Source organism: Eutrigla gurnardus, assembly GCF_963514095.1.
Source record: "Eutrigla gurnardus genome assembly, chromosome: 9".
In the NCBI taxonomy this organism is placed as follows: domain Eukaryota; kingdom Metazoa; phylum Chordata; class Actinopteri; order Perciformes; family Triglidae; genus Eutrigla; species Eutrigla gurnardus.
In genome coordinates, this window is record NC_139923.1 from 16,685,096 (window position 1) to 16,710,529 (window position 25,434).

At 42.2% G+C, this 25,434-nt stretch overlaps 1 protein-coding gene across 3 annotated transcripts in view; it reads left to right on the plus strand.

Annotated features, from left to right (window-relative positions):
• Positions 1–3,223: 3,223 nt before the first annotated feature.
• LOC311018744 (unconventional myosin-IXAa-like) overlaps positions 3,224–25,434 on the plus strand; it is a 114,002-nt gene continuing 91,791 nt past the window's right edge. For 2 of the 3 annotated variants that reach the window (XM_084017812.1, XM_084017811.1), the window contains exon 1: positions 3,225–3,547. The gene's annotated coding sequence lies outside the window, so the exon portion shown is untranslated. Of the gene's footprint in view, positions 3,548–25,434 lie in introns of all 3 variants that reach the window. The other variant, XM_084017810.1, reaches the window with a different exon arrangement.

Here is a 25,434-nt window from a genome sequence, read left to right on the forward strand (position 1 = left end):
TGAAACCAACTTTGTGTCATCTCAGGTGGGTTGTGAGATTCTAGGAGTTTCTCAATCCTGAAGAAAAATTGTTAATGCCAATCATGTCATGTTAACTGGAAACAGTTTTCGGGTCTAATTGTAGGTGTGGAAACTGGAGAATGTAAAGGTTGCTGAAACACCACATTTCCGAAACAAATACTGATGACATAAAGGCATAGTGAAATATAAACAGACACATTTTTTAGGATCATTTTGATATAGTTGAATTCAATGGTTAGATAACAAGCTGGGATGGGCTCCAGCACCCCCACGACCCTGAATAGAGGATAAGCGGTAGACTCTGGATGGATGGTTAGATAACATCTGATACCTGTAAATTATTCATATCATAATATCTTGTTTAATATTAATTATTGGGTTCCTGTACAATGAGAAGCATAAAGTCAAAATTAGCTATACTGAATGATACTAATCTTTTATCTGACCCTCAGCAAGAAATAGGCGTATTTTGCAAAATATTAAACTACTATATTTAGCAATATCTTCAATCTACATGTGATGAATTTACACGAATGCTTTAATTTGTGCACATGGCCTCTTATTTTGCAGTAAAAAAAATGAATCCTGAATCTGAATCACAAAAATACCAAGAGACTCTGTCTCTGTTTTTGAGGATTTTGTTTTCATCCCATCTCACTTTTCTGGTTGACAGAGGAATCCTGCCGGCCTCCTGGCTAAATGCTCCCCACCATTTCAACCTTTCTAGTCTATTGTCTTCCACTAGCCCACCCTCTGGCCTCAGCTACTGTCTGTTATTTTATAAGAAGTTCCTGTCATTTTGGATGCTGATGCTGGCCTGTATATAGACGCCGAGGGCCCCCGAGAGTTGGATTCCAACTTTCGGCGCCGAAGGGAGGATTTCCTTTTCAAAATGTCTGGCTGGTAAATATGTCACCAGGCTGGAAACCGATCCCATGAACAACAGGTGGGATGTTTTCAAACCGGCCACAGGAGTGTGTGCAGTCTGTTTCTTCCCTCACATACACTTGAAGGTAAAGAGTTTCAACCCCCTGCCAGCAGAGGTATTGTCTGTCAAGAGCAAGCAGCCCTGGAGCAGTTTATCCGATATCTGCTGCTAAATCTTCTCTAATTAGATTCACCAAATTGTGTCATTTCTATGCACCTCAAAAAGAGTTGAATTTCACTGGACAATCCCACGGTGATAACACAAATTAAACGACACTGACCTTTTACCTGACAAATCCATTTTGACAAGGAGGTGTGTGTGCTGTGTGTTGACTCATAGGGAGCTTGTTGTCAACATGTCTCAAAGAGGAAATAACCTGTTACTCATTCTGAAGTACCAGAAATACTCCATTGAATCTACTTATGTACACATTTCAAATACATGTTTTGAATCCAACAATTAAATTACAATTATCCAGATGTTTTTATAAATGTTTTGGTCTATCAATCCTAAACTAACAGTCAGTTTTCATCTGCTTGCACGAAAGCATGTCGCATATGTTATGGCATAAGTTACCATGGAGATTTAACCTGTGGAGCTTCATAAAGTGTGAGTTTGCCTTGTATGTTCCTCCCCAGCCACCATACCTGTCAAAGTTGTTTCATATACTATTTGAGCACCCGATTAAAGTGTTACAGTAACAATATAACATTGTCTGGTTCATTAAGCCACAGTACTTCTTTTTATGGAGGTGCTTGACCTCCGTATACACCTCCATCAAAAGCTTGTGCTCAGTTTGTGAGAAGTCCGCCGCACGTCATGGTGAATTTGCTGCTGTTCATCCTGGTTTGGCCTTTGTGCAACCGATAAAGCCAGGCTGCTCTCGCTGGGATATGTTGAACGCAGCTTAGTCATTCATCCTGGATATCTAAATTCTGCTTTTGTGCAATACCCCACTAGCTAGCTAGCAATAAGTTACTGGAGGGACTCCTTTTTTAATAACATTTCCCAATACATGCTAGCTTGACATAATAATGTGCCAAGCAACATTTAAATTGTTTACATTTATTATGATAATGTTAGATGCTTTCTTACTTGTGAATGAGCCACAAGTCAGCTAGCAATGTTGTGCTTCTCTTACCAGTGCTCTCTTGTATATTCGTCCTCCCCTGTAGACAGGTTTACGTATTTGAGCAAGTGGTTTTGGACAGAGGTCTGAAGGAAGGGGGTGGGATTTTTTCAGTTGGGCGATGCATTCAGAATCAAAGACTCTGAGGTTTTTCCAAATGACCTACTTTTCCTCTAATGCTGTTCCTTTGATGCCAATTAATTTGTTCAGTCTACATATTGGGATATCATGGTTAATGGTGTCGAATGCAGCATTAAGATCTCGCTGGACAAGTACAGGTACCGTCCTTTGTCAGATGCAATTAGAAGGTAATTTTTAAATTTTTACTAGAGCTGTCTCTACTATGATGTACTCTAAATCCTGACTGGAAGTCCTCAAGTAGACTGTTATTTAGAAAGTCAAACAGCTGATTGGTGACTACAATCAAGAGTAGGCTTTTTTTATATTTATAGTGTATGTTAATATATGATTTATATTGTGTATTTTTTTAGATGTGTGATATGTAAATTCATTGCACATTACTGTTTTGTGTCAACTGGCTGCTGTAACAAAATATTTGGGATTAATAAAGTACATCTATCTATCTATCTATCTATCTATCTATCTATCTATCTATCTATCTATCTATCTATCTATCTATCTATCTATCTATCTATCTATCTATCTACGGTATCTATCTATCTATCTATCTATCTATCTATCTATCATAGGCTGTGGTTCATCCAAGCATCTTTGTGTACGTGGTGTGTGTGTGTGTGTACGTGTGTGTGTGTGTGTGTGTGTGTGTGTGTGTGTGTGTGTGTGTGTGTGTGTGTGTGTGTGTGGTGTGTGTGTCTGTCTTGGGGTGGGGGTGTCCTCCGTTTTGGCCACACCCCACAGACATGTAAGTCATGTGCTGAGTGACACTGCCTTTTATAAAATCCTACATGATGTCTTTGTTTGAAGAAAATAAGCCTAAATTAAAAATATAAACCCCTAATTGAATTGGCAATTCACTTGAAAACAATTCATGTTATTTCACACAGGAGAGCCCTCCCAAATCCCACCCACCGATAACACTGATATAGCTCCCACCCTACGGCCCTTACGTGGACGCGCAGCGCTGGTGCACGCGCGGCACTACGGGCAGACGAGAAGAAAAAGGAGAAGCGGAGGAGCTGTGAGAGGGGGACGACGTGACGGGAGCGTTCAAAACAGAAGCTTTGGCCACCGCGACACACGCACACACACACACACACACACACGGAGAAGAGAAACGGAGGGACACTGGATCGGATCTACAGCAGATTTGGAGGTTTGTGCCGCGGGATACGTGGTGCGGACTGTTACGCACGATAGCGTTTCCCTGCGGTAAAATCAGCGAGAGTTTTTGGACAGGAGGCGCACGGCTTGCCCGCTTTTCCTCGTCAGAAAAGAGGGGTTATAGCGGGGAGCTTCACGGACAGCGGACTGAAGCCACATTGGACGAGGTAAGCCCCCCTTTTCTCCCCTTAAAGTCCTCATAGTATTTCCATGTAGCTGTCAGTAAAACGGGCCAGCAGGCTGGGGAATGTCAAACCGTTTTACGGGTTGTTTGCTGTCTGTCAGTTCACCATCAGCTGCAGCCTCCTGCTCCACCATTTCTACGCGATATCAGCCCACGTAACGTATGTGACTACGAACGAAATGGGTCGACACGTTCAAAATACCATCCAGCAGCAGCCCATGCACGCATCCAGACTCCCCCGGCCCCCTCTCCCCCTCCCCGCCTCACCCCTCCACCGCCGCCGCTGCCACTGCCGCCGCCGCCGCCGCCGCCTCCTCGGATAAATGTCACGCTGTTTTCTTACATAATGTGCAGTTGCAGATGTTGCCTCGTGTATGCTGGACGCCACATCTGCGGGTTGCAGTTTGTGTCTGAGGTGTGTGCCGCAATGGACGTGACGCACTGGTCTAAATGGACGATGACACCGTGGTGTCCATCCAGAGCGGTGCTGGTCGGGCTCATTGTCGCATAGGAAGGTCGGAGCTCTGAATTGTGCTGTGGAGGCTGCAGAGCTCCTTTGTGTTTGCGTCGTGTTGACAGCAGCCCGACGCCGCGTTGAGAGCTGTGACGGACGGCTGTGACAGTCGTCGTCATGCGTGAGGCGTTCAGGCTGCTTACATCACACTGCTGCTGGCTGATGGGGCATAGCTGAGGCTTTTTCACAGCTGGACGCGAGGATGTTTAGCTGCTGTGCACTTCTAGTTCAACACTATGCGTTGCCGTGGATGGATGATCATTTGTTTGCATGTTGGTGTAAAAGTGTGATCTCCTGTTGATCACAAAAAAACCCCACTAATGTGCTTGTCATAGAACTACAATGTGCAGCTTAAAATGTCAGTGAATTGAATTGATTAGTCAAGTATTCGATTAGTAGCTGGATGGACAATTAATCTGCAACTCCAGTCATTCACTGGTTTCACTTATAGTCAAATGTGAACATTGACTGGTTTGATTAGACGTGTATGATGTTAAACTAAATAAACTAAGTTGGTTTTGGACTGCTGGTTGGAGATGTCCACTGGCACATAATGTGATGTTATGTTTCAAAATGCATCACAAAATGAAGTGTTTTAATGTAGTAAACAAGGAGAAATAGCCCCGGATAGGTAAGGGAAATAATGGAATCTTTAAAGGCACAGAAGAAGTAACAGTTCAGGTCCTATTCGCTATCTCTCATGTGAATTTGATACCCTGACTTTTAGAGTTGAGAGACTTGGTAAAGCAGCAACAGACAGTTGACATGTTAAAACAGGCCTGCATGGCCTCTGCCAGACCAGATCAGACCAGCAGTGCCCCCAAGGTCTCTGTCCACGAGCCCTCCTCCTCCTCCTCCTCTTCTTCCTCCCCCTCCTCCAGCTCTAAATTGCCTGCTTTGAGCAACAGCACTGAGGCTGCATGTGACGAGTCTCTGCCGGCAATGCTCATGCAATGTAACAGGGCATATGCATCTCACTTCCTGATGATGTGCAGCGGGAGAATTCCCTTGATGCAATGTCAACTTTGCTGACATTAACATTTCATTCAGGTTATTATGTAATTGGCTAAGCTCTTGAGTGCAAGACTGAAAACATTGCTTTGACAGCTCCAGCTGCCCAGCGACTGCGCTCATGAAGGAAGCCCAGCAGCTTGAAAGCAACTCGAATTGCTTCATCTTTTAAGCACGTGACATGATGAAGACATCACTGCAGAAGAAAAGCATCCACAGTTTCTACCCGTCACAGTCAATATAAACATCAAAACAGCAATCACATACATGGAAAAGGGTGTTTGAATTCCAATATCCTTATTTTAATGGTACATATAGAATGATAGCCTGTTTTTCTAGAGCTGTTTGCCGATACTTCTAAATTTGTCATTTTCCATTTAGATACATTCATCCACTTTTATCCAGTACAAGGAGAAACAGAGGCTTAACCTGGCATGGAAATGATTTGTGAATATACATCCATTTCATATAGAAGAGATCACTCAATCCAAAGTTTAAACCCTTAAAAGACTACACCAGTGTTACTACATGTCATTGTCCATTGACAACATTGGTTAGCTACTTTAGATAAACCTCCCTTTCTTGCCAGAATTGCTTTATTTTTAGATTGTTTGTTCACATAAATAAATAATAAGTAAACGTTACAGAATGTACCTGAAAATGTTTGTCAAGGTAAACTAAAACTCACCCTGTCGTTAAAAATGAAACCATTTTTTCCTGGAATAATAGCATTAGGCTCGATAGAACTCTTTATTCTGTTGTGATTGACAGCTCAGAGGGCGGAGCCAAAGTATGAAGGAATTAAAAGCTCTTTAGTGCAAGAAAGACAACATTGTGTTGACAAGACAAGACAAAAATGATACATTGTAGCCTTTTTAATGATGAACAGGTAGAATCAGGCTGGAAAAGAGGTGTTTTGTTGTATTGCTAAGATCCGCCCACTTTTTAAAGACAAACGCTGTTTTAAGTCCTTTTCACTTTTTATTTGATCAGGTAAAATCTCTGCACTCACTGTTGCCAAATGAAATATATAGATAACATAAAATATCAACTTGACAGCTGATGGACAGCACATGGAATTAAAGAAGTTATAGTTGAATTCATCAAGTCATTCAATTCAGAAATTGCGTGGTTGGTCTGCTTTGAATCCGATTGGACTGAGAAGCATTAAAAAATGTCTCCCTTAAATTACATTAATATACTACATTGAATTGTTTTCCCATTAATGTGAGAGTGGCTGGATTTTTTTTTGCAGCATTTCGTTAGGTATCATAATCTACAAGCTCTGATTCTGAAATCTGTTTTAGAGCGCAGATATGAACTCATCAGCAGACATAAGGAGAAGCTAAAGAGTTGTCTGATTTCTCTAATTGATTGCTTTAAGTTCTTTTAATGTTCTTGTTGTTGTTGCCACTGGATCCTAGTGTCCTTGCTTGAGCAGTCTGATCATGCTCAAACCTGCTTCCGCAACGCTCAAGGCTTCATGTAAGACAATATCAGCAGGAGGTCAATGTCTCGCATACCATGTCAGCGCGGCTATATGCATCTCTAACCAGGCGTATTTATAGAGCCTTCCACAATGGTAGTGGTGGTGATTGTGTGTATAGTGCATCCTAAATAGCATCCGTCTTTGTCCACACACACAGACGAGACGACTTGAGAAGATATTACAGTTCAGTAGTCAGGTTTCCATTGTTTTCATTGGCGTTTGTCAGAGAAAATCTGCACAACATAAAAGTTTGACCATGTCCAAGCAGTGTTTTTCCATGATTTTCGGGAGAAAACACATGCATCTCCTTCAAACCTTTTAATGGTGTGGGAGAGGCTGACATTTTTAATTCCATACATTTAAAGAAAAGCCTTTGTTTTGTCATTAATCCGTGATGTTAAATGCATACCAGGAGTATAACAATTTGCTTTTCAGTTGTACCTATTCGCCCTCATCGTCTGCTTGTACTGCACTTAGTGATTTCCCAGAATGCTTTTCAACTCCTCACTGCGACTGAGCATGGTCTGGTTTTATCGAGCTGTAGTGATTGTGGAGTGAGAGGAAAAAAAGGCTTTCACTGTCCAACACAATCCACCCGTTCATCTGGCTGAAATGCATTCTGGACGATTGCGGCCTTTCATTCATGTAATCGGCATGTTTCCCTTTGTAACTGTTGCTTTATGTGTGTCATACATACGTGCAGACATGTAAGTTCAGCATTTGCTCCTTGCTTCTGGTAGAGACACTTATGATGTTTTGGATACAAAACATATCTTTCTTTTGAGAGGGTAAATCTGTTGTTATTCTATTTATCTTGTCGTCAACAAATGTCATAAAATAACTAAAGATAAATTAATCTACTACTATTTTGATCACAGATGACCCCTTTTTAATAATATAAATTGTCCAAACTGAATATCTTTGAATTGTGGACATCACAAGATCATTGAGGACATCCTCTTGGGCTGGGGAAAGACTGTTTGCCTTTTTTCACCATTTTCTGACATCTTATAGACCAAACAATTAATCAAGAACATAATCAAGAGATTAATCAATTAAATTGTTAGTTGCACCATCTGGTCATCATATTTTCCCACTAGGTGTCCTTTATTGCTCCTAACAAACACACTTTAGCATACATAGGCATGCAGCTGCATTGAAAACAAACTGAATATAGACTCAGTCAGTTTGATCATTCAGTGGAACTGTGACCGGCGACACACTTCTGCTGTTGACGCTGAATGTCGAGGCCGCCTGGTGACCTGCTGACCTCTGTGACACTCATGTGACATTAACACTGAAAGTGCTTTGTCACAGTGTTGATGCTGTGAATCTTTGAAGTGTTTAAGTGAACTCCATCATATGGACCACAGTCTGAGTTATACAAGGATAACCTCACACAGCACCAGTTTGTGTTTTTCAAGCTCTCATCCACAGTCGAGGTTAATTCAGGAACACATTCTCTTTGTTTCACATATTCTTCAGAGAGTAACGTTCAAAGGAACTTTCTCCAAAAAAACCTGCAAGAAATCCTCCTGCTCTCTTGTGCCGCTCTCCAACTAGAGAGTCACTTTCATTTCTTCCATACCCTCCTTTAAAGGAGTTGCTGCAGGATAATATGTGTCACTGGCACAGATTGTTAACATGATAGCAGAAGTCCTTTTAATTCCAGCATGACTCGTTTCTAAGCAGGGTGGTGCTGTTTGTTATTCCTTCAGCTGTTCAAAGCCCTCTGAATTTCTGCGTCGCTTCACACATCTCTTTGTATTCTTCATTTAACCTCATTCTATGGCTGTTGCTGTTTGAGGCATAAACACGGTGTAACAAGATTTCTCATCTTGACTGAGGTTATTCTGACGCGGAGTGTCGGAGCACATTTTTGATTGCGTTTTTTCTTTGCAACAGGCAGCTGCTGGTGAGGGCATGGATCAGTCCCCAGCACTGTCCGGGGCAAAGAGCAGTCGGCAGCATCGCCACGCTTCCCTCTGTCCTGCTTGGCTGATCACAGATGGAAAGAGTTTGATTAAGAAAAATAGTCTAGGCATTAATACGTATTGAGGGCTGCATTGTAAACCAACCAGTCTGCAGCTTGGACTATGCTTCTAGCTGTTGTTTGTCCCTCTACTAGCTTCTGTATATAATGCAGCACTAATACTAAGTAGCTTAACCAATGGCACACTAGCAATAAGTATGGAAGAGTTGATCCATTTAATCGTTTAATTGATCGTTGCCTATTAGGGATGGAATAAAATGACAGATCTGTTGGAGATTTCAATTTTCGTGGTGTCAACTAACTTAATGAGAATTTAATGGGAATCTATTTCGGCCCAGACCACTTTATTTAAAGTATCACACACTATCAGGAGGAGTATGGGCTCTGTCTGACTCTGTCATATTTAAGGAGACGGACAGATTAATTAGGTTAACTGTTTTACATAACTAATAATATTTTGAGAAGAAACAAGTTAACATTTTGCTATGATGGTTGTTTCTTACAGTAGATTATTCTATAGTCGTCCCTGTATGTCAAATATGTTGGTAGAATGAGGCTTAAGACCCAGTAAAAACCATAACTTCCCTTCACGTCTTTCTATTTTATCTCTCTCTTCTCGTTGACCTCCGGGTGGTTTAGTGCTCCGAGAGGCCATCCACATGATCCACACAACCCCAGTCCAAGCATGAAACCAGTAGTCTTTGATCAGTTCCCCTAAAAGCCCTGAGGTCACTGTGTTACAGCTGACCCCTGCAGTCTCAGACCTACAGACAAGCAAAGGGAGTTTCTCTGCAGCGATCAGTAAAATATCTCATTAATCATTTCTTTCTCCACTCAGGAAGTTTAGAACATGAGTTGAGCAGCTGAGTGCAGCCAGGAGCCAGATGAGGACTGTTGCAGCTGGACGTAGGTTTGATATGAACCCAAAGAAAACAATGGGGGGAGGCTCAGAAGATGTGATCCACAAACTGAACCGAAACATGTCTGTTTATTCCAATAGGAGATGCTATGACGCTCCAATCAGCCATGTGGGAAAACAGGGACAAGCCCAAAAAGCTTGCTTGTGCCTTGAACCTTTCTAGTGCGTTTTAGCTCTGCTGCCGATGCTGACATTGCATTGTTTGTGTCGCGGTCTTGCGAGCAGATTGATGGAGCTGTTCAGATTGACAGATCTAGCTCAGCCAGCCACTCTCCGCTGAAGCCAGCCAGACTCTGCCTGTTAAAAAAAAAAAAAATGCCCGAGAGGGTAAATCCGTAACGAGGAAAAACTCTCGCCCCTCTGCAATTAGCGCCGTGTCATTTTCGGTTTCAAAGGCACCGATAATGTGACATCTCGTGTTTGCGGTTTGGGTCCTAAACCCTTTTGACACTGTGCCTGCAGAGTCGCGAGGCTGCGTTATTCAACGTCACTTCTGCTGAAAGCGGAATTGTTGTCTTTTTCAGAAGTGCTTGTCTCATATTTGTGCTGTCTGTGCAGCGTCTGGTTTCAGTCACACACACACACACACACACACACACACACACACACACACACACACACACACACACACACACACACACACACACACACACACACACACACACACAGAGAGAGAGGTCAGAACAAAGCAGTCTGCAACCAACCAGACCATTTGGGTGTGGCACTCAGTTTAATGAAGTCAAATCTCTTTTGCTTCACTTTGTGTATTCATTTGTAGGACTGATCGAAATGTGTCAGAAAACATTCTCTGTTTCCTTTCCCTTTTGTTTTCTTGCAGGCTCTTTTCCGGTCTCTTGTTTTTCTGTCTCTTAAAGCGTTGTCATTCTGCCAAGGTCATCTGGAAGTTGCTCCGTCCTGCAGGCCGTCCTACTTTGGGATTGGAGTCTTAACTGGGTTGCAACAATATGAAAATAGCAGGTAGCAGCTGGTGGTTCACTGGCTCAAAATCACATGATGTGTAGATCGGACGCTTTAGGTTCAGACGTCTCCCGTCTTGTTAATGTTTGTGTCACTATCCGAGAGTCTCGGCGTGGTTCTCTGGATGAGTTCTGGCAGCTAATTTGCCTCAAACAACCCACTCTTATGTCATTTTGGTTAAATGTGTAGGAGGAGACACATTGTCTGAGATGAACCGTGAACATGCGATTATGCTGTTTTAGCATGAAGTCATATGACACTCCAAACAAAGACCCATGGTACACATGTTTACATCACGTTGTTTTTATGGCTCTTCTTGTATTTAATGATCTTATCTTATTAGTTGCTGCAAAGCAAATATGAGGATTTGCTGCTTTTTTCTGCTATGTCATTGTGAATATTGTGTTTGGGGCCATTGGAAAAAACAACCCTGAATAATTCATTTTTAATTATTAATGCCATCAAATAGCCATATTCCAATTCTGCTCGTTCCCCAACAACAAACCCAGCATGGAACAATAAAAACTGAAAACAAATAGCTTAAAGGAGAGGTTCAGGAGCACAGTGGACATCAGTCATTTCATAGTGTTTTGGGGAGAAATGTAAATGATGTGTCCATCAGGGATTCACAGTCTGCCGTTGTGTTAATGAAAAGCTCCCCGTTCCCTCTGTGGCAGTAGCTCAACAGTCTCATCTGGAACAATGATGAAGGTTGCTAATGTAACGAGCTGCGGATGCGAGCACTCTCATTGGTCGCTGACGAACGATGCGAGGCAGGCGATTGGCTCGTCGTTTCTGTGAAGTCGCCATATGGTTGGTTGTTGTTACGGAGCTGAAAAGTCTCACCAGAGAGAGAGAGAGAGTGTGTGTGTGTGTGTGTGTGAAAAGATGGAGTGAGAGAGTGAGAGAGTGAGGGAGACACCTTAAACACCAGTGATTCATTTTCCTGTTCCCTTCCAAACATGTTTGTACTTTTTATTGTGCTAATGGCGAACTTGTTATTGACTGTTCTTTTTGCCGTGTCTATTTTCTCACACACACTTGTACAAATAAGAGCATTTATTTCCATTTAAATCGATTGGACCCTTACTTTAAATCCTGGCTTGATTACCCTCGTGTATAAGATTCAGAGACCCCCCCCCCCCCCTTTGATGACTGAAGGAAGTTGAAATCTCCCACCTCTTCAGTTCATCTGGGCCTGACTGATAGTTGATTAGATGGAGTCAGAGTAAGGAGGCAGAGCAGCTGCTGCTAGAGAGAAAACAATCAGCGACTAACACACACTGGCTTCTAAGTGGATTTGGTGGCTGGAAGGAGGGATGGAGGGGGAGGGGAGATGGCGTCTGTGCTACATGTCTAGATAGCCTTGTGGATGGGTGTGTGTCATTTGATGTGCCTTTTGTTTTCAAGATGTGCGTGTGTTGCCAGTTCTGCGTAGTGATTTGGTTTTACCAGCAATGTGTCGGGGATTGCGTGTGTTTAAGATGAAATTTTAATGATCCATATGGAGAAAACTAGGTCGTTCTACCAACAAATGAATAAGATACAGAAAATAAATGGTGCATTTTAGAGGGGAAAAAGAAGAAATGTGTGTAAGTGACAATATTAGAAATACAGTTTATTAGTTACATGAACCTTCATGAACGTTTTAATGTCTGAGAGGTGTTTCTAGTATTTCGCCTGCATTCATTGATATACATGTGCCGAAGTGAAAGAAGTACCCAGATAATTTAGATAATTAGTAGAAATACCAGTGTAGAATTAAATGTGTGTGGAAACACATTGGCCTTTGTGTTTTTGTCTATGCATTACCTCCAAACAAGTGCATGCTGGGAGAGGCTCCGCACATGAACTGTATTAAAATAAAAAAAATAAGATAACAATTCTTAAGGAAGTGTAGTAGTGAGCTCTATAGTTCTGACAGCTTGACGGAGTAACTAACGGAGAATTCAATTGTAACAACAGTAGGTTGATGTGATGTTGGAGTATTACAGTATAACACAGTATCATGTTTTTTTTTCTTGTATTTGATCACTTTTACTGGCTTCTATAGCGCTTGATCCAAACCGTATCAGGTCAAAGAGGAGCATACATCCTCTCCATTACCCCATCCCATTGGTGCGTGATTTATTGATGAGGATGCTCTCATCTTTTCAGTTGCTGGTGCAGATTCACACGTATCTTTTATATTATTCATCTCTCGATGGTCATGTGTGTGAAAATGAGCTGCGTGTGTCAATGTGTATGACTTCATGTTAATGGCTGAGAAGACATGGGTATATACTGCCTTTGTATGATGATGATGGGGTGTGTGCGTGTGCGTGTGCGTGTGCGTGTGTGTGTGTGTGTGTGTGTGTGTGTGTGTGTGTGTGTGTGTGTGTGTGTGTGTGTGTGCGCGTGTGTGTGCGTGCGCGTGCGCGTGTGTGTGTGTGTGGGACTACCTTTTTTCCCACCCTGTTGTTTGAAAGGTGCCCTGAGGCTCGTCCTTGTGGGAGATGTTTGGCCTGTTGGCTGCATTCTTGGGACTAAATGGAGTGTACCTAATCCACGTCATTGATATCCCCACAGACACACACATGCAATCACACAAACGAACACACACACACACACACACACACACACGCTGAAATACACACTCCTACAAAGCTCATGTCTTCCCTCAGGGCCCTCAGAGCAGGAAGCAGACTGGTGGCCAACGATACACACATGCCCTCAGTTGTTTCTACAAAGCTTTGCTCTTTAAAATGTCATCATGCATGTAGTGTGTCTAAATGTTAATCAGAAATAGCTGCTGGCCACGAAGCCTTATTACTGCATTAAACATGTATTTGAGCATCTCAGATATCATCCAGCGGGATTTGGAAAGCACAGCTGACGAATTTGATACCGCTTTCCCCTTTTCGTCTTTGGACACTTTTATTTGTCTCCCCTAGTTGACTGAAAACAGACATTTGGTCTACAAGGCTTTAAAAACATCCTTTGAGTTGTAAAGAAGGTCAGCCTCAGTCTGGAAGCGTATAGCTTTGAGTTTGTCACACACGGTTTCTGTTTTCTGATATATAATCCTAGAGTATTCAGTTCCTCTTTATGATGGTCATATCTAAGCTGTACAGGATTGGACTGGGAGGGCAGAGAGGGAGAGTGACTGAGCCAGGGCTGTTGCCATGGTAACCCCAGACCCAGGGATAATCTTTGGGTCAGGCATCTGGTTTCAGGAGAAGCAGATTGAGATGATTCTGAAGTGTTTCTGTCGCTTGTTGGATGAGAATTTCACCTCACTTGAGCTGCTTTGACAGCTGCTGTGTTTTAGTCTTGCTAATTGCTGACGTGATACTTGAGATTACATATACCTTTATTTTCATTCAGCAAAAACTTCTCAAATGTTGAAGTCTCATATTTATGTGGTAAAAGGAAACTACAGCCAGTAGCCGGTTAGCTTAGCTTAGCATAAAGGATGGAAGCAACTAGTCTAGCTCTGTCCAAATGTTCAAACATACCTCAAATCTATATTTCATGAACAGATACAAGAGTGGTATTGATCTTTCTGTAAAACTCTCGGGAAGGAAGCACATAAGCAAACATTTCCAAAAATGTTGAATGATTCCTTTCGAAAAAGAAGCCAAACTTATCAAACGTCAAACATCAACGGAGCCACAAAAGCTCTTTGCAAATTATAATTTGAACCTTGAAATGTGAATATTACATTTTGGAAATTTTTATATTCAGGGTTACGTTATTTAATTTGGTGCCAAAATGTTTTAGTCACACAGTTTTGTCACACTGGCCTACTATTCTCTCATTGTCATACAATTCACTTTACATTCGTTCTTTGGAAGGACACTAACAAAACATATTTGAGGTTTGAGTGAGTAACTGTAAGCAGCGCTGCTGATCTTGTTGAGGTAAGACCTTGATTTATGACCCTATTTGGAGTCATCTTTGCCAAAGAGCCTTTTGTGTCCCACTCTAAGCCCCCAGGGTCAGAACAGAACACCGTCTCTGCTGCCGTCTCTTTTGGAGCCATTTCATCCATTTTTCAATGATGGAGCGCAGTGGAGCGTTCAGTGCCAGAGGTCTTCACTTAATAACATAATCACTTGACCACAAAGAGAAGATGAGAATTGCTATCAGCTCCACATTGAGCTGCTAGTTCCATTACTGTAGTCCTAAATCTGTAGTTGCTGTAGAATGAACTGCAAATATTAGGGATGGGTCAGTTTCACTCTTTATCTCTGTTCTTTGAAGTTTCCCTAGAAAGAAACCTTCATTGGACATTTCGAAACACAACACAACACCAGCTCCAGTCTAGTGAATAGTAGGGAGGGTAGGGAGTTTTTGCTCCGTGGTATCTTGCCAACATGTAAATTAATTATAATAAAGGACCAGTGCTCCAAATGTATGGTGATAAGCTTATAATTAGGGAAATGCGACCCTGCCTACAAGGTAAAGTGATTTCAGTATGTTTTAGTGCCAGTTTAAGCATATATAGATTATCCGGATAATATTGTGAATCACAATTATTTTGTTTATCGTGACATGAAATTTCCATATCGTCACATACCTGTTATTTAATGACATTTTATAATGGTAATTTATTAATCAAGAAAAGAATCATCGGGTTTATTGATAATAAAAATACTAATTTGTAGCAGCAGTTCTTTTGCATACATTGGTCAGTTTGGCCCATCGTGTACATGATGTTGTTTGATTCTTACCAGATTCTTCTGATGGTTGATGGTGGTTATGGATAGCCAAGCTGACCTTTGAAAAAAGTCCACTCAATCCATGTTAGCATGATGCCAATGTTTTCTGGTATCTACAATCTCACTACTTGTACTCCCTGCAATATTTAAAATAAGTCCGCCAACCAAATAGTGCCAAATATGTTCGTATGTTATTATGTGTATGTATATGTAGTTTTGATTGATGATCACATATCAGTGATAAACATAACACTTCCTATATCTGTTTCACAATAAAAGCCTACTGCTGGTTCGCTAGTGGAAAGCCACAGCAGCAGGTAATGTTTGGTAACAAACTGAAATCTTCAGGCCTGTAAAAAATGCAGCAAAAGACAAAGTGGGGGAGAGTCTTTGGAAATGTGTATGGTTTGCTGTGGGGTGGGCTTTTTGTTTGGCTCTGATTCTGAAAGAACTTGTTAAGCTTTGGGGTTTCATTGTGCTGATTGTGTTCTGCATTTCATAGCCTTTGACATCTAAAATAAAGCCTCAGTTTATGTTTCTCCTCAAAGTCGGTGTCATTCGGAGCATGCCTGTGTGCTATAATGAAGGGCTGAACCAGTCATGCAACCTGCAGAGCCCTGTTATTACCTGCCGTTGTACCATAGCGCAGTACTCAGATATATGTACTTGACAGTTGTCTCTTAGTTTTGCGTTTTTCCCCTCCCCCCATCGATATGACCTGCATCGAGCACTGCAGCAGAAGAGACAATAATGCAGCTCGTCACGGAGTTTTGTAGGCGATAGTAGAAAGTAGTTTAAGAAGAGGCTGTGCTAATGTTTTGCTGGCCTGTGATTTAAACTGACCATCACAGGAAATGATTCAAGTGCAGGAGGAAAAAAGGTGGAAGTGAAATTGACCACAGGGCTGTTTTTTTCCCCTCGCTTCTTATTTTGTAATGTTTCACCAGAACAAAAAGAGGACCTTGGAGCATCTTCCTCTTTCCCTAATTAGAGACTTATTTCCTTTTGGATTTCAGGGTAAGAGGGGGGTAAGCTGATGCAGCCGACTGAGGAGGGAGGGAGAGAGACTTTATCCAGGCTGGTTGAATATGCTGAAATACAAGTACTGGTGCACACATTAGGTGGGGTTGAGGAAACATTACAGGCTTTTGGGCCAGTAAAAAAATCTAAATGTTAAAGTAGTACCAGCTAACCACATACAGTTAGTGAAACAACTAGTTTTCTTGTAGTTGTGTTGAAAAAGGGGCTACAGGACCCGGTTGTAAACATTGTCACTTGTGCCCAGAGGTCTTCCATCTCAGCATTCGAGTGAAGCGTTTGCAAGCTTTAAAACAGAGCTTGGCAGAGCTTAAACATTGTATTTTTGTCCAGTGATCTCAGATTTTTGCACGACCCACCCTCTCCCTTTAACAAACATTAATTCCAGGGAAATGCTAAACATTAGACTTAGAACGTCCCTCAGTCCTTCAGTGAATGTATTGTCTATTCAAGAATATTTCACACGTGTACTTGAAGTAAGATCAAGTTTTATTCCACGAGGGGAAGTATTCACTCCGCACGGATTATTTCTATTGTCCCATCTTGTCAGTGGGTTGACTTTGAAGACTTCAACGTGACCTTGCTGACCATGTAGAACAGAACGGTTCCTCTTCCCGTAACTCAAGTGACGCCACTCCTTAACAACCATGTTGTCACGGTTCATCCCTTGTGACTCATTATGTTGTATTTACAAGAACTGGACCCAATACTAAACTCAGACAGGAAGATGGAGTACAAGTTTAACAGAGTTTTTTTAATGGACATTTTTTCATAAAACATGCATGGACGAATCAGGATGAGAGCTGACAGGCTGGTGTGAATTCAGGGGAAAAAAACTAACTCACTCTGGGAAGCGGCTGGAGAGGAATGGAGGTGAAAAACCTTAAGAACAAAAATGACCAGGAATCAAGAATAGCAAGCAAACGGATGGAAATAATGTGCTACTTCTACTATAGACATACTGTGAAGAACAGGAGTCATTAGCACTAGTTTCAACAGAGGATTTGTCGAATACTGGATTAGGACTAGCAGGTGTCATCTGATTGCAGGTGTGATCAGGAGAGGAGTTGGAATCAGCAGATGGAGCAGAACAGTCAGCCACGCCCCAGTAGCCACACCCCCATAGCAGCACACACCCACAGACAGACTTGGGGAGAGAGATCAGATATACAGGGGCTAAGAAATAATAACTCAGGAGGAAAAAAAGGAGAGGAAGAGTACTGGTGGTGCCATTATATGAGCCTCTATTACACTGCCTCTTCGTTGTGGATTTATCACTCCTTTTTTCCACAATATCACGTGCCAAAGGTACAGAGACCCGATGGGGTGTCAGAGATGTTCCAAATCTGATCTCAATGAAGATCGATTCAGAGCCATAAAACAGGCAAAACCAGGCGAGACGACCTCGTGTGAATGTATGAACAGGAGGGGACGTTTTATGTGCACACCCCACCACCGAGGGATTTAAATCGCTCAAATCTGGCTTTACATTGTGTAATAGGAGAAACTCTTCACTAAAAATGGTGTGATTGTAGCATATTGAGGGGTCTTCTTTCCATGATTATGGTGGGATTTCTGTGTAAAAACGCCTATTGTGGCAGGAGAAATGTTAAGATTGGCAACATAGATTTTAAACCAGCAGAGCTAGATTTGAGGTTTAAACAATGGATCTGGAAAGGCAATACATCGGCTTAATTTCAACCAATACTGGCTTAAAAAGTGTCCAATGTCTTTATGACACCTGTATTTTAAATAAACGAGATTTCTACAGGTATTTCCAACTTCCAACCTCGATGAAATCATTAAAATTAAGTTATGAGTTAATATTTTTTATTGATGAGTGTAAAGTCAACATCCAAAGGGAAACAGGTATACAGATTGTAGTTATGTCTTCAAAAATGAGACCTTTAGTTGTTGGTCCGCAGTAGGGCAGTGTGAAGCTCAGATGCTGTTATAAGCCTACTATTTCCTGAATTGGCACTAGACTAGCAATGATCAAAGAGAATAAAAGCAAGAGAAAGGCGGTGAGGAAAAGGAGACATGTGCTCCAACATATGCACGTCATTTTAGATTCTAGAAATGTTCTTCTCTTTTTCCTTTTCTGGCTGTGCGGTGACCAGTGTCGTGTTTCAGACCTGCTGCAGACCTCTTCATCTCAAAACCATTTGGCTCTGTCCACAAGGTCTGCAACTGCTTTTATGTATTTTTACACACAGAAACACTCAGCAATCAAACGTATGCCCACATGAACGCATTAGCTGCTGACCTGTTTTGTCTGTCCACGATCAAGGCGTGCCAGGCTGTTGACATGAACCGAGAGTGACAGGCCTGCAGAGAGAACCAGTCAAGTGTTCTGAGTAAACAATCACGTTACCTGTCACACTGCGTTGTACAATATGCTTTAAAAAAAAAAGCTTCTTCTATTCAGCAAATGCCACAACATCCTGCTGTATGGTGAGCCAAGTTTTGCATCTGCAATGAAAAGCGGAATCCCCTGTACAACACATGTGCAGCATCCTGTCGATGGTGGAATGTTTGTTTCTTCCTGGTCCAGTCCTGCGAGGGCCATTATTAGGGCCAGACTTGCTTTGCTTTCATCTTCCCAACTGCCACGGCCCCTCCATTCATTACAGTTCAGAAATTACGACTGAGGAACTGTCAGTCTGCAAGCATTAGTCATCCTGAGCCCCTATGAATATGATTGCGAAGTAGCATAAGGTGGAAACAAAACCCTGTTTAAATTTAAGTTTTAAACAGCATTGTATCCTTTATGAGCATTTAATTGGTCCTGACGTTTTACATCTCAGACCTTTTTATGAACAGTCCACTCCTTATAAACCAGGGCATCTTAGAACCCAACCCAACCTGCAGCCTCCTCGTGACATTTAGAGCTCTAGAGTGGAAATAAAAATCAGAGATTATCACGACATTGAATATTTGAAAATGAAAAATGGGCACACAGTAATGCACAAAACCAAGGCAGATATTGATCGTTGTCCTGCAAACACAAATCCCAGTATGGGTTGCGGGACCATTAGGAAACAGAGGTGGGAACTGGGGGATCAATGAGGATGATGGAGCCATTAGTAGCACTGTGACCCTGACGTGTTTGATTGGTTTTGGTAGCATTGTTTGGAAAGTAGGACTGTTGATGTTGGGTAACTGTGCAGCGGTTACAGGGAGAGCTGATGGTACGTCTGTGGTCACACTGTTGACATTTCAGATGCTCATGTAGACTCTGGCCTGCGCGTCTTTAAGTGGGCTGTTGTTCCCGTTGTTCTACTCTTTCATTTTCCACAGCTCTCCGGTGTCCAGTAGTCACTCAGCAATAACTCCTCTGGATATTCTTCAGCTGACTGCACCTTGAGAGCCAGAGCTGTGGGCAGATCTTGTCTTTTGTGGGGGGGTGTTTCTGTTGGCTGTGTTCAGGTTGTCGGAGAGAAATTTAGGCCCACGTCCATTTTTATCCTGTGCAGTTACAGCCATGGAAGAGCAAGGGTTTTAGGTGTAATTTACATGATAAAAGTTACAAAAGTGAGGAAGTTGTTTTTGACCAAATTATTCAAGGTTATTGTTTTACATTTCCACATTTTGTGGTTGCAATTTTTGGTCCAGTAGACAAGGCATGAAGGTTTTAAGCGATGCTAGGGACTTTTTGTTCTGCCGGTCAGTTCACCACTTTTGTCCAGACTGAAATATTTCAACAGCTCTTGGAGGCAAATTTGTATTGTTGGTTGACTACATGACTACATTCCTGCAAAACTATTGCCATAGCCATTTCAATCATCTTCAGCTGTACTTTGTGTTAATTGACAAATAAAATCATGCTAACGCACTAAACTGATAAGGTGGTTGTGAATACCTGATCCGTATCAGCTGCCCGATCTGTTCTGCACATGTACGGGAGCGCCTACACAGTATGTCTTGCAGTAAAAGTTGTGAGAGTAGCTATGATGCTAACCGGCACCTCAAACTAGACAGACCAAAGAGGAGTGACTCACCACAGCAGCTAATGGCAATTCTGATTATTTGAGTAATTACTTGGGTCTACGCTTGGCTAGATATGTGGAATAATAATACATTTCATTAAAAAAAACTCACAATCAATAATAATAAATTACAATAGGGCCTTCCCTGGCCTGACATTGTCGATGCTCTGGCCCTAATAATAATAGTTGTTATTATTATGCATAAGGAACTGTCAGAAGATTTCGTGCCTAAAAAAAATATTATAAGTGAACTTAATGATGAAATGACATACGAAAATGATATTTAAAATAAAATAATGACAGTTCTTGGAACTACAAGAAGAAAAACGTGAGCTGCTTTGGCTGAGTAACTCCTCACGGCCTGTCTAGTTTGAAGAACTGGTTAGCCTCATAGCTAGGCTAACGTTAGCGTTTAGCAGACAGTAGCCAATCAGAGGCAGAGTAGGGGTGGGTCTTCCTGCAAGACATACTGTGTAGGTGCGACCACACATGCGTAGTAAGGGTCCCACAGCTGGAATGGATCGGGTACTTACAGTGATGAACACGCTGTAGACATTTAGACTAATAAGTAACTGTCAGAGATACTTTTACTATTACTAATACAAAATCCATATTAATTTTCTGTGCAAGAACCGCTACTAAACTACACACAATACCCCTCTTTCAGCTGCTCTACTCTTCCTCTATAAAAAACAATGCATTATCTCCCAAACCATCAAAATGATATCATTGTTTTTGTACATTTGACCTCAAAAGCAGCAGTTTTGTTAATTCACTAACAAAGAAACTCGTCTTTAACACATGATGCATTATTCATCTTTTGTCAGAAACCGACGTGACGTCTGAGCGATCACGTTAAATAACATAATGCACATAGAAGCAAACCACCCAGACAGTCTGTCTCTCTCAGGCTTACTTCCTGTTGGTGATGTTCAAGCTAAACCTCTGGCAGAAGGCCTGCAGGACACACCCCACCACCCTGCAGGCGAGGCCGACATTTTCTGTCTGTACACGGGCTCGGATCAATAACCACTCGCTGTTCATCACTTATCGAGTCATCTGTGTCTCCTGGGGGTTGGTTAGCTGCATCCCGGGAAAGAATAGAAAGCATAGAGCCAGATAAAACACATTTCTTTTGTACGTGCAGTGCAGTTTACTCACATTTATAAGCTGATATAAGAATGTGGAGATACTCGGATGGTAGACAGTATATTCTAATGAGCCTGTATGAAGGGGAGCTAAATCTGAATGGCTTGTTGAATCGCTTGTTTTCTGATCTAGGAAATCCACAAAAACGGACTGGTCTATTGTTTGTGGTCGGTAGGCACTCCAGATACACAAATGTACATGCACACAAGCATCGAAAAGGGACTATTTCTTGACATATTCCCTTTAAAGGCGCAAACTTGATATTCAGTCGCTCTCCCTCTGTGTGTGTTGTAATCTAAACTTCAATTTGTTTTGTTTACATTGCCGGCCCGGTTGTTAGTGCATTTTTGTGCATGTGAGCCTGCCCCACTGGCTCATGGCAGTTACAGCTAATTAACGGCATCTAGACCGACGACAGAGACTTAGGGAGAAACAAGTCCCCCAGACAAAAACCTCCTCATTCCGACTACACTACAAATCAACACAGAAAACACAATCATAAGGCATTGAGAGGATATAACATGCACATAGCTCTAATTGATTTTAATCAGCCTGTAACCATGGCAACAGAGATGCTCAGATGATTTCTGATTGGAGGGGGTCTTCAATCAATACAGCTCCCCACAGTGGTCTGTTTCTGACATTGAGTGTGTGTGTGTGTGTGTGTGTGTGTGTGTGTGTGTGTGTGTGTGTGTGTGTGTGTGTGTGTGTGTGTGTGTGTGTGTGTGTGTGTGTGTGTGTGTGTGTGTGTGTGTGTGTGTGTGTGTGTGTGTGTGTGTGTGTGTGTGTGTGTGTGTGTGTGTGTACTTCCCTGTGCAGTAGAGCAGAGCAGGTCGAGGTGATGTCATCTCTCCTGTCCCCAAGTTCATGTTGCCATTAGCTCTGGATAGAGGTTTTACACTTGTTGCCACTTACAGCCATAATCTCTCTTGTGTCAAGACTTGCAATCAGTTTCTGAATCATGGTGTTGTGTAGACAGTGTTGACTGTATTTTTGCATAGTTTCTGCTTGCTTGTATACGATACGATTGAGCCTAAAGCCCGGATTGTTTGGCCAGTGTGATGCTCCGTTCCGTACTTTAGAATGGTATGCTTCCTCGGCCCCAGAGGTGGATTTGAGTACGGTATGGTTTATGCACGAGCACATGCACGGGTACGCAATGTGGACATGACCTAGGCTTTAACCGTTAGGCCGTCCCACTCATTATCTCTCTGTGTTCAACTCGGATCTACCCCTGCTATCGAGACGGTTTATGACAGAAAATACTGTTGATGGGTGTCACAGCGGGATTCTGGGTCGGGCTTGGGCTTCAGACAGTGGTGTAAGTGGCACTGGAGCGGAACCTGACCGGTACTATTAATAAAAATGCCGTTGTGTGTCTCCGTCCAAATTGCGCTCCGCTCACGCTCACAGTGTTTACTAGAACTATGTGCAGACGTGAAGTTTCAGTCATGTTCTCTGTGTTGTTCTCTATTGTAGTGACTTTGAGACGGAGCTCCTGGAAAACAACATAAAGCCATGCGTGTCGTATTACGACGTGATGACGTATGTACAACAGGCAATCGGGCCTAGGCCCATTTGGACTGTTTGCAGTGTGAGTACAAGCTGGCCCCTGGGGACAATTGTGCCGAGGCATGGTACGGATCCAATGGCCCTGCTGTGAATGCAACCTGAATGTAGTGTAAAGCACTTTGAGTGGTCGAAATGATTAGAAAAGCTCTATAGAAACGCAGGTCCATTTGATTAACTGAACATACAGTACTATCATACAGTAATTATCTTGTCTACCAACACAAACACACACATATGTTTTTTGGCAGATGTTTTTGTCTGTGTGGGTTCAGTTGCTGGAATTCAGGAATTTTAACACACACACTCACATTCACGCACACAAACAAGGCATTTATTTAGTTTTTTTTTACCTTTAACTTTCCAGGAAAAATGACCTGAGCACGTTCTCTGTTTTCCAGTAACACTCCGTGTCACATTCAAAATTAAAGTAGTAAATGCTGCATTAGAAGCACAGACTTAAGTGTTCAGTGTGCCTTAAATAAACCAGGTCTTCTTGTCGCATATTATGGTGAAAGTGTTTCTGCGTGTATTGAGGGATAAAAGGCATCATAGAGCTGTTACAGTGAGGAGATAGATGGAGATAATAGCAGACACTTCCAGACCATTTTTCCTCGAAGACGGTGATGCTGTTGCACTAGTTGGACACTAGCCAAAAATGACATGAACAGAGTCTCAAATTCAGCATGCTTTCACTCCACACACCAATCGCTGTATGAACTGGGTGTGGTTGTCAGATTTCCAAAACTGACCATTTACGTCAGATAGAGCCCCATTCATTCCAACATAAAAAAGAAATCAAGAGAACTTTTCTAAACCTATTTAGTTATTAGAAAATCCCAAAATAAGACAGTTTTTAATTTAATTATTAAGATATATATATATATATAAAAGAGTAAAACGTATACGCAAATGCCCAACAAACAAAACCAAACTCCAGGAGGCAAAGGCTCCAAGCTTCCATATTCCCAGCTGCATGCAAATCACACACACCTTTCTTTGTTTTGAGGCAAGTGGCCGTTGGTGAGATGTGTGAACACATGGCACGGTTTGCTGAGCTCTGTGTGTGTGTGTTTGCGTGTGTGTGTATGTGTGTGTTTGTGTGTGTGTGTGTGTGTGTGTGTGTGTGTGTGTGTGTTAAGCTTCAGTACTCACTGTAGATCAGCAGTAGCCACTAGTGAGGAGTAAACCCACAGGGAGTTGGAAATATGCCTGTAATCCTTTAATGATCTTCTCTGATGAGTGATCAGGTGTGTGTGTGTGTGTATGTGTGTTAGAGAAGAATTAGTGTGTCTTATTCACAAATTACCCATAAGCTTCTCTACTAATGCAATCATTGTCGATGTTATAAGTACAGAACAAACCTCATTTTTTGGGGGACCAGGAAGAAAACACACCTTCTATGTTGAGAGATTTAAGGTTCAGTGAATTTGTGTGTGTGTGTGCGTGTGTGTGTGTGTGTGTGTGTGTGTGTGTGTGTGTGTGTGTGTGCGTGTGTGTGTGTGTGAGCAGTGTGGAGGAATGCTGAAGGTTGGCGTTTATTGCTGTTATACTTGTGAGAAACCACTGTGGGAGAGGAGGGGGTGTTTACCAGCCATACTCTAAGACCTGCAGGACGAGTTGAGCTTCTCATCTGTGTTTAATATATTGGATGTGTGCCTGTCCCTGGCAGCTTTCTTTTTATGTGGTCCTAAAGACTCCCTGTCTCCTCTAATGCACGTGTTACAGTGGTGGAGTAATTCACTGCATGTTTGCTGCACTGCTGCAGTAAAATATATCTTTGTATCCTCTTCCTGTGCCAAAGAACGATCTAGAGATGTAGGAGTTTCAGAAGACCTAACCTATACCTCTTCATCTCAGTGGATAAAGAGAGAAAAGTGTCTGAACATGATCGGTGGATCATGTTCAGACACTTTTCTCAAGTGAATCACAAAATGCCAAGAGTCAAAAGTAGTTCCTGAACAAATAAAAAACACATAAATGCACTTAATAATATTGTAATGCAGCAACTAATGGACATATCCAACCACAATGTAGACATGCAGGGTTTATGGGAGAGATGGCAACAGTTATAGTCAGAATTTCCGGAGAGAGAGGGGACGGCATGTATCAAAGACTCAAAAGACTGAAACTTTGGCATTTCCTGACATTTTAGACAATACCCAATGCTTAGTGTATAGGATTTGGTGGCATCGGCAGTGTGGTTGCAGATGAATACCCCTCTGCTCACTCCTCCCATTCCATGATGGTAACTTAATCTGCCGAGTGCAAAACCATGGTCGCCATTCGTCTAACTCAGGCCATTTTTACCATAATAACACTACTTTAGGAACAATGGAAGTCAGACGGCCGCTGGCGGGATGCTAACACAGTTTTTCACACCACGGCTCACGTTACCGTTCTTTCACAAAATGATGGTGGACTTCAGGTGACGTAAAACGCAAAATGCTCTTGCTAGAGCCAGTGTTTGGTTCATCTGTTCTGAGCTACCCTAGAAACATGGCGGTGCAATAAGGTG